The 14,579-nt window shown below is 41.5% G+C and overlaps 1 protein-coding gene across 1 annotated transcript in view; it reads right to left on the reverse strand.

Annotated features, from left to right (window-relative positions):
• The window catches only part of CRACDL (CRACD like), a 165,068-nt gene that overhangs the window by 82,399 nt on the left and 68,090 nt on the right, over window positions 1–14,579 (reverse strand). The gene's annotated exons all lie outside the window — the stretch shown is intronic.

Raw genomic sequence — 14,579 nt, forward strand, 5'->3', positions numbered from 1 at the left:
ATGTATTGCAGAATACATTTTTAACTGTTTAGCTAAAAAGCCAAAAGACAATTTTTAACACAACACGGAAAAATTCAATTAACTCCAAAGAGGGCAGAATCAGAGGAGGAACAATAATACAAAAGAAAATCAACACAGATATGATATACACAATCGAGTATCAAGACAACAGATCAAAATGCAAAATAAAATATCTATAAAGCTTCTAAAAGAAAGTAAGACATCTTCTTTACCTTGAGATAAATAATGTCTTAGACAATGACTTAAGAACCTATAAAAGAGAGAGCGGGTCGTCTTACTTCTGAGCGGTTACTCTATATCTCCAAGCGACAAAACAGAGAATTAAAAATCGGTGATGTTGAGAAAGGCAAGAAGATTTTTGTTCAGAAGTGTGCCCAGTGCCACACCGTGGAAAAGGGAGGCAAGCACAAGACTGGCCCAAATCTCCATGGTCTATTTGGGCAGAAGACAGGTCAGGCCACTGGATTCTCTTACACAGATGCCAACAAGACCACTACCTTGTTCATGACAGAACAGAAATGTCTCACCTTTTTAATGCATGCCATATTTTAACTGATCTCCTACGCCAGAACTCAGATCATGAATGGCTGACAGGTTATTTTTGTTAGACAATCCTGATTTAAATAAGACTGGCTTGTGGTTAAATTAATATTGTTTTTTGTTTTTATTTTGATAGTAATTTCAGTTCAGTAAGAGCTATCACTATTTTTGCCCTTTCTAAAGATATATTTAGTAATTCATTAGTGATGCTCATCTTTCTACAAAGATGGTGAATGCCATCTCAAAGCCTACTGGAGATTAGTTTTATTTAGGCTTATATGTAACTGGTTATATGAATATATAAATGCTGGTGAAATCCCTTCACTTCTCAAAACTAAGCAGACTCACCTGTGTTTTCATTTGTTTATTAACCTGTTAAGGCAAAAACTGAAGATAAGGTAGTGATGTCTACTTTATATATTTGGTCTTAACGCTACCATTTTAATTCGAATTCCCTTTATACAAAACACTGCCTTTTACTTATTGAAAGACATTTTAGTGTGGTTTATGTATACTATCAAATAAAGAATATATAACTCTTCACATATTTATAAATGATTTGTAAGGTCAGACGCTTTTAAAAGTCAGTGTGACTTAGTAGCATGTTAAATTATACCTTTGACTTCTGTTATCTAAGTCAGACTAAGTTATATTTCAGGATTGTTAGGCAACTGTTCAAAACCACAGAGAAATTGAAGAACTACTGTATGTGTGTGATTGGTAATGGTGTTTTTGCCAATTTATTAGAAGGATTAAAGTAAAGGAGATATTCTATCAGCATAGATTTGTAAATTATGCCATCAAAAAATTTAAGATGATCAAAAAAAAAAAAAAAAAAAAAAAGAAGAACCTATAAAAGACGGGACCAGTAGTTGGTGTAATGGTTACGTTGCTGAACTCCCACGCAGTTGACTATGGTTTGAGTCCCGGACCTGGTGACTTAAAACTCACGCTGGGCATGTGTGCCTGTGTGCCCAAAATCCCGAGAGGAGACTAGAGAAGGTATTACGGCGTGGCCATCCCCCCTGGGGAATGATTTCTTGCTTTCTGTCTCTCTGGCAAGTGCACACACTCTATAGCAAAAGTCTCTCTAAAAAATAAATAAATAAAAATAAGAGAAATGTATATGTTCACTTCATGAAAATAAAATATTTCTTCTCACCAAAATTAACATTAGAAAAATGAATGGGTAAGTCACAGGCAGAGAGAAAATATTTGAAAACAATATGTGACCAAAAAAATCTTCCCATATATAAGGAACTCCTAGAACCCAATAAATGAAAGATCAATAATTACCCTCCTCCAAAACTGGGCAAATAATTTAAATAAACATATCAAGAAAGGAAATGTAGGAGCCGGCTCCACAGCCTGGTGGTTAAGGCAATGGGATTCTACATGATGAATTGTGAGTTGTTTTTTTCTTTTCTTTTTCTTTTCTTTTTTTTTTTAGAGGTTTCTGCTATAGGGCGCGTGCGCTCGCCAGACAGACAGAGAGACAGAGAGACAGAAAGCGAGAAATCACCCCCCCCCAGGGGGGATGGCCACACCGCAATCCCTTCTCCTCCATTCTCCTCTCAGGATCTTGGGCATGCACGCACACGTGCCCGGCGTGAGTTTTAAGCCACCAGGTCCGGGATGCGAACTGCAGTTGACTACATGGGAGTCCAGCAACATAGCCATTACGCTAACTGCTGGTCCCGAATTGTGAAGTTTTAGTCCTGGACTTGATGACTTGACAAAGATGCTGGGCATGTACATGCATGTGCCCAAAATCCTCAAAGGAGGGAAAAGCAGAGGAGAAGGGATTGTGATGTGACCATTTCCTATGGGAGTTGGGGGGACGATGCTTTCTCCTCTCTCTCTCTCTCTGTCTGTCTATGGTGAGTACATGCATTCTCTAGTGAAAAAAAGAAAAAAAAATACAAATCTGGGCCAGGTGGTAGAGCAGCAATGATAATACAACTGGACCCATATGGGAAAGGTCCTGGGTCTCTGCCCCTATACTTTCCTAAACACACTGGTACCCATACCCATGATTCAAGCTGGCTGAGACTAGAGGTGGATTGGAGTATGAAGACACTGTTGGGGATGCCTATCTTTCTCTCTCTCTCTCCATTTCTGTCATAGAAGAAATAAATAAACTTTAAAAATATTTTTTAAAAAGCAAATTATACAAATAGCCAATAATGAAAAGGCATGTGAAAAAGAATTTAATTATAAGGAAACACCAGACAAACAAGAGGCATTTGTAAACTAACTAACTATCTTGTACTAATAAAAACATGTCAAGGACCAGGAGGAAGGCCAAGGAACTATTTGGACTAAAGGTAATATATGATCTGGGACTGGTGAATGAGGAAGTGCTATAAGAGCCATTATTTACATATAATCAACCTAAATGCCAAAGAACAGATGACTGGATTGAAAAAATGTGGCACATATACACTATGGAGTACTACTCAGCCATAAAAAATGAGACCCTGACATCTGATACAAAATGGATGAATACTGAAGATTTATTGCCAAGCAATGTTAAGTCAGACTATGAAAGACAGACATTGTATGTCCTTGCTTAATATATATCGAATATCTGCACTTTATGGCAGAAACTGAAAAATATAACAGCAGAGGGAACCAGCAGTTAGCGTAATGGCTATGTCGCTGGACTCCCACGTAGTCGACTGTGGTTTGCGTCCTGGACCCGGTGGCTTAAAACTCACGCCGGGCGTGTGTGCGTGCATGCCCAAGATCCCGAGAGGAGAATGGAGGAGAAGGGATTGCGGCGTGACCATCCCCCCTAGGGGGTGATTTCTCGCTTTCTGTCTCTATGTCTCTCTCTGTCTGTCTGGCGAGTGCACGAGCCCTATAGCGAAAACCTCTCAAAAAAAAAAAAAATAACAGCAGAGATGGCAAGAGACTGCATAAAAGTGGGTAGGCAGTGATGAGTGAAAGGGAGTGGCTCAGGAAAAAAAAAAAATTGACAGTCACAAGAATGGAAAGTGACCTGCAGAGGATGAAACGTATGATAATATGTTTGACTTGATTGACATGCAATGTATGTATGATTTGAAAAACCATATTGTATGTTGTAATGATGTACAATCATTAAATGTAAATGAAAACATTTAAATTTAAAAAGCCATTATTGAAACAAGTGACAAAAGTTTAAAATAAGCTATAGATTAGATAATAACATTACCAATTTAAATTTTCTGGGTTTGCTAATTGCAACTATGGTTATTTAAAAGACCGTTTTTGTTCTTAGGAAATACACATATGATTTCTCCAGCTCACTATCGAATTATCAAAAAAAAAATAGAAATATAAACATATAGAGAAACTAGGATGTAGCAAATACAGCAAAATATGAGAAATTGTTGAGTTTGGCTAAAAATGATACAGAAAAATTCTTTGTACTACAGAACTTTCCTGTAAGTTTGGTATTTTTTTAAGTTTTTGAAAAATAATTATTTATTTAATTTTATTTATTCATTCATTTATTATAATTTGACCACAGAGAGACAGAGAGAGAGAGAGAGGGAAAGTGAGGAAGCAAGTCACCAGGTCCAGGACTTGAACCATGGTAGGCCATGTGGGAGTGTCCAGTGCCTTAACCACCACACCACCTGCTGGCCCTAATTTTGGTATTTAAAAATTGTCAAAATTATCAAAAAGAGAAAGAGAGAGGGCCCAGCAGCTGGCATGATGAACGTGCTGGATACCCCCATGGCCGACCACAATTCAAGTCCTAGACTTGGCGGCTTGCATTCTCACTTTCCTTCTCTCTCTCTATGTTTTATTCCAGTCAAATTAAATAATAATAATAAATACAATTTTTTAAAAAGAGAGAAAGAGAGAGGCAGGAATTCCGAAATGATGGTGTGAAGAGCTTGGTAAAAATCACTCAAATGGAAGACAGGCTTGACTCATATACAAGGGAAAGAAGCAGGTAGCAGAAACTCTTTAAGAATGTATAAGTGGTGGGAGCCAGGTAGCATGGTGGTTAAAATGCTGGACTTCCACATGGCCAACTACAGTTTGAGTCTTAGACCTGGTGGCTTACTTCTCTCTTTCCCTCTCTCACCCTCTCTCTCTCACTGTCTCTATCTGGCCAAATTAAAAATAATAATAATAAATAAAATAAATAATTTTTTAAAAACACAAAAATTGCATGGGTTGGCCAGGTGATGATGCAGTGGTAACATAACTGGACTCACACAGGAAAGGTCCCGGGTTCAGATCAGGGAACCTCCCTGAGCACATTGGCTACATGTGTATCCATGATCCAGGTTGTTTGAGACTGAATTGAAAAATGTGACACATATACACTATGGAGTACTACTCAGAGGAGTATGCCCCCTCCTCTCTCTCAGAACAAACAAACTTAAAAAAAAAGAGAGAGAGAGAGAGCATAGGTGTTAAACTTGGCTGACAAAGCCTTGAAAGCAGCTATTCTAAATATGCTCAAAGACATAAAAAAAAATGTTAAAATAATTAAAAGAATGGTTACATGATTACAATGGCACATCAAATAGAAGATATCAAAAAGAGATCATTATACAAATGAATAAACAAAATTCTGTAGTTGGAAAGTACAATAGCTTAAATGAAAAAAATCATTAAATCATTGGAGGCATTTGTAAGGGCTCAACAGGAGGTTTGAGTTGGAGTAGTAAAGAATCAACAGATTTGAAAATAAATAAACAGGGACTATGCAATTTGAAGAAAAAAATAGAGCCTTAGAGAAATTTGGGACACCATTAGGAATAGATGCTCCCCCACTTATAGCGGGGATACATACCAATAAATCATCCTAAGTTGAAAATATCATAAATCAAAATGCCTTTATGGGGCCAGCAGGTGGTATGATGGTTAGGGTGCTGGATTCCATGTGGCCAACGGGGTGAGTCCCAGACCTGGAGGCTTGCTTTCTTACTTTCCCTCTCTATCTCTCTGATGAGTGTATGTGCCCTACAGCAAATTTAAAAAATAGTAATAATAAATAAAATAATTATTTTTAAAAATAGCATTCTTTTAAAAACTATACTTACCCTACCAAACATCAGAGCTTATCCCAGCCTACCCTTAATGTGCTCAGAACACTAGTTTGTAGTTCCTCATTAAAAATATGCTAAGAAACAATAACTGAAAACTCCAAATTTGATGAAAAACAATAATCTACACATCCAAGAAACACAACAAATTCCACATTGGATAAATGTCTCAGTCACCTCATGGTCAACATTTTAAAGCCAAAAATGAGAATTTCTGAAAGCAGCAAGAGAAAAAAGATTTATCACACACATTAATATATGCATAATAAAATAAACAGTTAAAATACAATAAAATAAACAGGTGATTTCTCACATATTCAAAGTGCCAAAAGAAAAATTTGTCAATCAACAATACTCTATCATAAACAAAGCTATCTTTCAAGAATGATGGTGAGCTAAAAATACAAAAATTGAGAGGATTTTTGCTTGCAGACTCCACATACTAAAGGAAGTTCTTTAGACTGAAAGCAAAACCAAACAGTAACTTGAATCCACATGAAAAAAATCACAGAACATTTGGGACCAGCAGTTAGCATAATGGCTGTCACTGAACTCCCATGTAGTAGCTCGCTGTTCAAGTCCGGGATCCAGTGGCTTAAACTCACGCAAGGCGCGTGTGCGTGCATGCCCAAGGTCCCAAGATGAAAATGGAGGAGAAGGGATTGTGGCGTGGCCATTCCCCCTGGGGGGTGATTTCTCACTTTCTCTCTCTCTGTCTCTCTCTGTCTTTCTGGTGAGTGCAAGTGCCCTATGGCAAAAACCTCTCAAAAAAAAAAATCACAGAACATCAATAAAATATTTTGTGGAAAATTATTAAAGATGGTAGAATTGAATATTATTTTTCTTTTCATAACTGATTTTAAAAGCAACTGCATAAAGTAATATTCAAAATATTATAGTAGTTCCCCCTTGTCCATAGTTTCGCTTTCTTCAGTTTTAGTTACCTGTGATCAACCATGGTCCAAAAATAGGTGAGTATAATATAATAAGATATTTTGAGACAGAGAAAGAGAGCACATGAATTCACGTATCTTATTATAGTATATTGTTATAAGTATTCTGCTTTATTGTTAATTATTGTTGTCAACCTCTTACTGTTCTTAACTTCTAAATTAAACTATCGTTAGGTATACAAAAAACACAGTAGAGATAAGGCTCGGTATTATCCAGTTTCAGCAATCCACTGGGGGTCTTGTACCTTCCACAGTAAGGGGGAACTACTGTATTTGACAATAATGACAAAAGAATGCGAGCAGGAATAAAACTGTTACATTGCAAAATTGTAAAACTTGGCCTTTTCTTGATAATGCCACATCCCCACAAATAGCCTATGAACACCTGCCTATGTGACCAGGTGTACCAGTGTGCTAAGGCTGGTCCCCTTGTTGCAGTCCCCTGACCACGACCTAGAGACATTCAAATGGACCAGTAAAGTCCTCTCGTACCTTGTGCGTGTGCACTGCACCCTGACTCCCAGCACAGGCACTTGCCCACGGGTCTACACTCTCCCTGCCTCCCCCTGCTGTCTGAGCCTGCTCCTGGGGAGCTGCTCCCATGTGACCTCAGGTGCGGAGTGGCATGCCATGCCTCCTCTAGGACCTGTGAGTATGCAGATGCTTTATCATACGTCATTTCAAATGCAGTTTTCATGGTTCTGTTGTCATGATCCTTAAACAGCATGTAAGGGGAACTTGCTCCCTCATTTACAATCACTGCACAGGGGTAAGGAAATAAACATTAGATGGTAAGCTGATCCACAGGGAAAAAGGAAGGAAACCGAAATGGCAAAAAAAAAAGGAAGAAAAGTTAATATGTGTGCATTTGTGGTGGTGTTTTTGGACAGTCTTGCGGTGTTGTGATCCTCCTGCCTCAGCCTCCTGAGCAGCTGGGGTGACAGGCAGGCAGCACTGTGCATGGAGTTTTAGGGCAGGCCAGGAGTCGAAGCGGGGCCTCCCGTGTGGCCTCAGCCTGGCGAGCAGAAACGCCCAGCATGTGCTACTGCAGCTGGGCTGACGTACATACAAACATCCAAGAGGATAAATTCAGGTCCACTCAAAGGCACAGTATAATTAAACTGCTGAAAGACAAAGAGAAGAGCCTTGTGAGATACAAGGGATCTGCAATAAGATTATTAGCATATTTCTCACCAGAGCATTTGGAAGCCAGAAGGCAGTAGGCTGATATATTCAAAGTGCTAAAAGAAAAAAAAAAAAAGAACACAAAAAAAGTCAACCAAGAATCGTGTATGTGGCAAAACCATCCTTCCAAAGCGAGAGAGAAATTAAAACCTTACCAGGTAAACAGAGCTGAGGGAGTCTGTTAGCACTAGAGCGGTCCAGCAAGATATGCTGAAGACAGTCTTCAGACTGGAAGGAAGGCGCTAGACATTCACTCGAAACCATATGAAGAAATAAAGGGCTCAGTGAAGGCCATTACACGGACCCATGAAAGCCAGTCTTACAGTAACAATGGTGTGTAACCCTACTTCTTGTTCTCTATACAATTTAAGAGGCTCGTACAGATTTTTTGAAAAGCAATCCTTAGTCTAAAAATAGTATTATTGTAACTTTGATGCATAACTTCACATTTTGTTACCTAAGAGACTAAAGTAATTTTTAAAATGGATAGTTTGGGGGCTGGCAGGTAGCACGATGGTTAAGGTGCCGGACTCCCACATGGCTGACCACAGTTCGAGTCCCAGACCTGGTGGCTTGCTTTCTCACTTTCCCTGTCTCTCTCTGGTCAAATTAGAAAATAATAATAATCAAAATGATTAAAATTAAATAAATAAAAGAATTCTTTAAAAAAATGATAGTTTGTATCTTTGGACAAACCTGTGCATAAAAATGTAATTTTGTGACATCAACAATTGAAGGCAGTCCATGGGACCAGCAGTTAGCGTAATGGCTATGTCACTGGACTCCCACGTAGTTGACCACGGTTCGAGTCCCGGACCCGGTGGCTTAAACTCACGCCGAGTGCATATGCGTGCGTGCCCAAGATCCCGGGAGGAGAATGGAGGAGAAGGGATTGCAGTGTGGCCATCCCCTCTAGGGGGTGATTTCTTGCTTTCTATCTCTCTGTCTCCCTCTGTCTGGCAAGCACACACGCCCTATATCAAAAACCTCTCAAAAAAAAAAAAAAAAAAATTGAAGGCAGTCCAGAAAGAGCTATGAAGGAGCAGTTTTGTTACTGAAGTTAAAGTGGTATAAATCCAAAGGAGAGTATTGTAACTTCAGGATGTCAAATGTAATCCCTATGGTAACAAAGAAAAAAGCTATTGAATATTAACAAAGGAAAATGAGAAAGGAACTTAAAAGTTTCACTACAAAAAAAAATTACAAAAGAAGTTGGTGCAGATGAAATTAGGAGAAAAAAGACATAAGGCACATAGAGAAGAACTATCAAAATGACAGAGGTGGGAACAGAAGGCGGTACAGCAGTGAGACACGACCTCTGTGAGGCTGACCATGTCGCGAGGTTGCAGGTTCATGCGGGAGACTCCTGAGGGCACTGGACTAAAGTGTGCACGAGATCTGAGGCTGGCTGAGGGAGGAGAGGCAGACTGAGGCATCAGGACCCTGTTGCGAGTGCTGTCTGTCTCATTCATGGGAGACATAAATAAAATGAACTTAATTTAAAACAAATTTAAATAAATAAATAAATAAATAAAAGGTAAGTCCTTCCTTACCAGTCACTATTTTTTTTTTTTTTTGAGAGGTTTTTTGCTACAGGGCACGTGTGCTTGCCAGAGAGACAGAGAGAGAGACAGAGAGACAGAAAGTGAGAAATCACCCCCCAGGGGGGATGGTCATGCCGCAATCCCTTCTCCTCCATTCTCCTCTCGGGATGTTGGACACACATGCACACGCGCCCGGCGTGAGTTTAAGCTACTGGGTCCAGGACTCGAACCACAGTCGACTACATGAGAGTCCAGCGACATAGCCATTACACCAACTGCTGGCCTCCTTAGCAGTCACTCTTAAAAAGGAAGAGAATTCTGACACATGCTACAACAGGGATGACCTCTGAGGACATCACACTAAGTGAAGGAAGTCAGTCTCAGAAAGATGAAGATCGTAGGATGGCAGTTAAACGAAGTACGCAAAACAGTCAAAATCAGAGTGTGAAAGCATGACGCAGCTGACAAAGACTTAGGGGAGAGGAGGTCAGGAAGTTAATTTTTAATGGGTACAGTTTCCACTTTGCAAGATGAAAAGAGTTTTAGTGGGTGGGTCGATGGTTGCACAACAATCTGTGTGTGCTTAATACCATTTAAAATGTGTTTTTTTTTTTTTTTTTAGAGTGGTTTTTGTTTTGTTTTGTTTTGTTTTGCTAGAGCATGAGTGCTCATCAAAGAGACAGAAAAAGAGAAAGGGAGAAGTCATCCCCTGGGGGGATGGCTATACCACAATTCCTCTTCCTCCATGCTTCTCTTGGTATTTTGAGCACGCACACATCCACACCTGCATGAGTTTCAAGCCTCTGGGTCTGGGACTTGAAATGAGATCAGTCATATGGGAGTCCAGCACCTTAACCCCTGCCACCTGCTGGCCCCTATGATAGTAAATTTTTATGTTATGTGTATTTTCCTATAAAAAAAATGAAAAAAGTACACACAAAAACTTGTATAGCAATGTTCATAGTAGCATCAAAAGCAAAATAAACTAAATATTTTTCTATTGATAGATAAGACTTTTAAAAAATTTGTTAGAGGGGCCAGCAAGTGGCATGGTAGTTAAAGTGCCGAATTTCCCTATGGTTGGCCACAGTTTGAGTACCAGACCTGAGACTTGAAAACACACTGGGAGGGCCAGCAGGTGGCATGGTGGTTAAGGGTGCTAGACTCCCACATGGCCAACCACATTTCAAGTCCTGCATCTGGCGGTTTGCTTTCTCGCTTTCTTTCTCTCACTCTGTCTCTCTCTGGTCTAATTAAAAGGAAGAAAGAAGGAAAGGAAGGAAGTTAGTTAACCAAAATGATTCTTAGAAAAAAAAGGAAGAAAGAAAAAGAAAGGAAGGAAGGAAGGAAGGAAGGAAGGAAGGAAGGAAGGAAGGAAGAAAGAAAGAAAGAAAGAGAAAGAAAATCCGACTGTGTGTGTGTGTGCACGCCCAGAATCTTGAGAAGAATGTAGGGGAGGGGATTGTGGCACGGCTGTCCTTTGTGGGGGGTGATTTCTCACTTTCCCTCTCTCTGTCTCTCTCCAGCAAGTACACACACCCTGTGTAAAATACAAAAGCAACATGGGACCAGCAGATAATACAATGGTTACGCTGCTGGACTCCCATGTAGTCAACTATGGTTTGAGTCCCGGACTCGGCAGCTTAACACTCATGCCAGGCACATGTGCCCAGAATCCTGACAGGAGCATGGAGAAGAAGGGATTGTGGTGTGACCATCCCCCTGGGGAGGGGTGATTTCTCACTTTCTGTCTCTCTGTCTTTCTCTGTCTCTTCAGTGAGTGCATGTATCCTACAGCAAATATCTCTCTCTGAAAAAATAAGTGTTATAAACATCCAATGGAATATTATTTAATAATAAAAAGGAATAGAATAATGACAGATGCTACCATCTGGCTAAACCTTGAACATATTGTGATAAATGAGAGAAGCCAGTTGCAAAAGATAACATACCACACAAGGGAGCTTCGAAAAGAAAAATTGAGTTAAAGTATGAGTTTATTTTGATCCAAAAGTTTTTTTTTTTTTGGAGAGGTTTTTGCTATACGGCGCGTGCACTCACCAGAAAGGTAGAGAGAGACAGAGAGACAGAAAGCAAGAAATCACCCCCCAGGGGGGATGGCCACACCGCAATCCCTTCTCTTCCATTCTCCTCTTGGGATCTTGGGCACACATGTACACACGCCTGGCGTGACTTTAAGCCACCGGGTCTGGGACTCGAACCACAGTCAACTACGTGGGAGTCCAGCGACATAGCTATTATGCTAACTACTGGTCCCTTGATGCAAAACTTTTTTTTTCTTCTTTTTTTTGGAGAGATTTTTGCCATAGGGTGCATGCGCTCGCCAGACAGAGAGAGAGAGAGACAGAGAGACAGAAAGCAAGAAATCACCCCCCAGGGGGGATGGCCACACCACAATCCCTTCTCCTCCATTCTCCTCTTGGGATCTTGGGCACACACGCACACGCACCTGGTGTGAGTTTAAGCCACTGGATCCGGGACTCGAACCGCGGTCAACTACGTGGGAGTCCAGCGACACAGCCATTACGCTAACTGCTGGTTCCCCCGATGCCAAAGTTTTGAAATCCATGCATTCATTGTTTTTTTACAGTATGCATTTTCTATGGACTTTTTGAAGATATCCTCAATATGAATCCACTTATAAGAGATGTCCAGGAGGAGAAAATCCATAGAGACAGAAAACAGATTAGCAATCCTAGGAGTGGAGAAGTGGGATCCTAAGGGGAGAGGAAGGTGAGTGCTAATAGGCATGAGTTTTCTCTGTGAAGGAATGAAAGAGCTAAGAGTAGACTGTGATTATAGGTGCATGACACTGTAAACTTACTGACACTCACTCACTGTACACTTTTCTTTTGAGAGATTTTGCTATAGGGCATGTGCACTTGCCAGAGAGACAGAGAGACAGAGAGACAAAAACCAAGAAATCATCCCCCACTCCTCAGGAGGTGGGAGTGGGGACAGCCATGCTGCAATCCCTTCTCCTCCATTCTCCTCTCAGGATTTTGGGCACGCATGCACATGCACCCAGCATGAGTTTCAAGCCGTTGGATGTGGGACTCAAACTGTGGTTACTACAGGGGAGTTCAGTGTCTTCACCACTACAACACCTGCTGGCCTTTGCCTGTACACTTCGAACAGGTGAACTTTATGCTATGTAAATTATTTATCAACAAAACGGCTGGGAGAAACGTTAACAGGAAAAAAAATGATGAAATAAAGACATTTTTAGAAAGGAAGATGTGATACAATTTGTTTCCAGCAAACTCACACCAAAACAAATATTAAAGGAAGAAGGGGATGATCTCGGATAGAAACGTGGGGATGTAGCCGGGGGTGGGAGGCAACATAAATGGGAGTGGATCTATGCATCAGATCTCAAAGGAGGAGGTGGGCTGGATCCCAGCCAGGGGCCTCGCGCACACTGGAAACACGCGTGCGTTTGCCCTGCTCTCCATTCCCCACAACGCTCCATCTCCTGCCAGCCCCGGGACTTCGCAGATGCTGTTCCTTCTGCTAGGGCACGATATTCACTGCCTTCATGATCTACTTCGGCCTCACGAGCTCCTACTCATCCTTCGGGTTTAGCCTCAATTCCACTTTCCTAGGGAGACGGACCCGTCCCCTCGGGAAGAGTCAAGACCTCCTGCAGTAGGTTGCAAAAGCCCTTGCACCTTTTGTTCACAAAACTTAGCATTTTTCCCCCGATTGCCAGAAGGCACATGTATTCACACAAAAAGAAAAAGAGAGAGAAGAAAAAAGCAATCCCAAGGGAGGCGGGACCCTGTCACAATCCTTTCTCCTCGATTTCTTCATCCTGTTGGGATTTGGAGCATGTGTGCACACATGCTTAGTATGTTTTTTTTTTCCTTTTTTTTGGAGAGGTTTTTGCTTGAGGGCGTGTGCGCTCGCCAGACAGACAGAGAGAGACAGAGAGACAGAAAGCGAGAAATCACCCCCCAGGGGGGATGGTCACGCCGCAATCCCTTCTCCTCCATTCTCCTTTCGGGATCTTGGGCACCCACGCACACGCACCCAGCCTGAGTTTGAAGCCACCGGGGCCGGGATGCGAACCGCGGTCGACTACGTGGGAGTCCAGCGACATAGCCATTGCGCTAACTGCTGGTCCTAGTATGTTTTTAAACCACCAGGGGGAACCTGTCTGTCTGGCGAGCGCACGCGCCCTAAAGAAAAATCTCTCCAAATAAATAAATTAATTAATAAACCACCAGGGCAGACATTTGCACCACATCAGTCACACGGGACCCGGCTCCCTTAACCACTATGTTATAGGGCTGGCCTCAAACTTAACAGTTTTAATGTATGTATGTTGGTGTGATTCTTTGATGCATTTCCCCAGCATAGATTTATGTCTGTTTATATTCTCTATATATTTAATCAATTTTTCTTTCTCTTGAGAAAAAAAAAAGACAAAAATAAATGATGACTTAACTATTGTTCTCTAGTGACTCACACCAGGATCTGCCTGTGTCTTTTTTTAGAAGAATAAGTTTCACATTATTGAAGCAAATGGAATGTGTAATGCTCACCAAGTTCCTGTGAGAAATTTCTGTTCGAAATCGGTGCCAGCTTGCTGCTTAATGATATTATTATCCTCAAGCACAGAGGGACCTGACTGCAGCTCCCACTCCAAAGAGGCGGTGGTGTCAACATTGGACCTCACCACAGTCAACCATTTCACCGCGGAGCTGTCAGCGGCCCGCCTGTTCTTCGAAGCACACACCTAGCTCCTCTGACCACCCGTCAGAAAGGACAGGATGGAGAGAGAGACTGATCTACTCCAAAACGCAAGAGAAAAGTAAGCCAGGGGCCAGACGGAGGCACAGCAGTAGCACAAGGCTCTGCAAGGCTGACTCACGTGGGAAGGTTTTGGGTTCGTGTCCAGAGACCTTCCCAAACGTATGGTCACACACGACCATGATCAGCGGCTAGCTGAGGCTGGGAGTAGATGGTGACATGAAGACCCTGCTGGGTGCCTCTCTCTCTCTATCTTTTTATTATTATTATTATCTGGAGAGGTTTTTAACCACAGGGCACATGCACTCGCCGGAAAGACAGAGAGACAGAGAGAGACAGAAAGTGAGAAATCACCCCCGGGGGGATGGCCACGCCGCAATCCCCTCTCCTCCATTCTCCTCTCGGGATCTTGGGCACGCACGTACATGCGCCCAGCATGAGTTTTAAGCCACCAGGTCCGGGACTCGAACTGCAGTTGACTACATGGGAGTTCAGCAACATAGCCA

This window comes from Tupaia chinensis, unplaced genomic scaffold (assembly GCF_000334495.1).
Source record: "Tupaia chinensis unplaced genomic scaffold, TupChi_1.0 Scaffold144276_1, whole genome shotgun sequence".
NCBI lineage: Eukaryota > Metazoa > Chordata > Mammalia > Scandentia > Tupaiidae > Tupaia > Tupaia belangeri.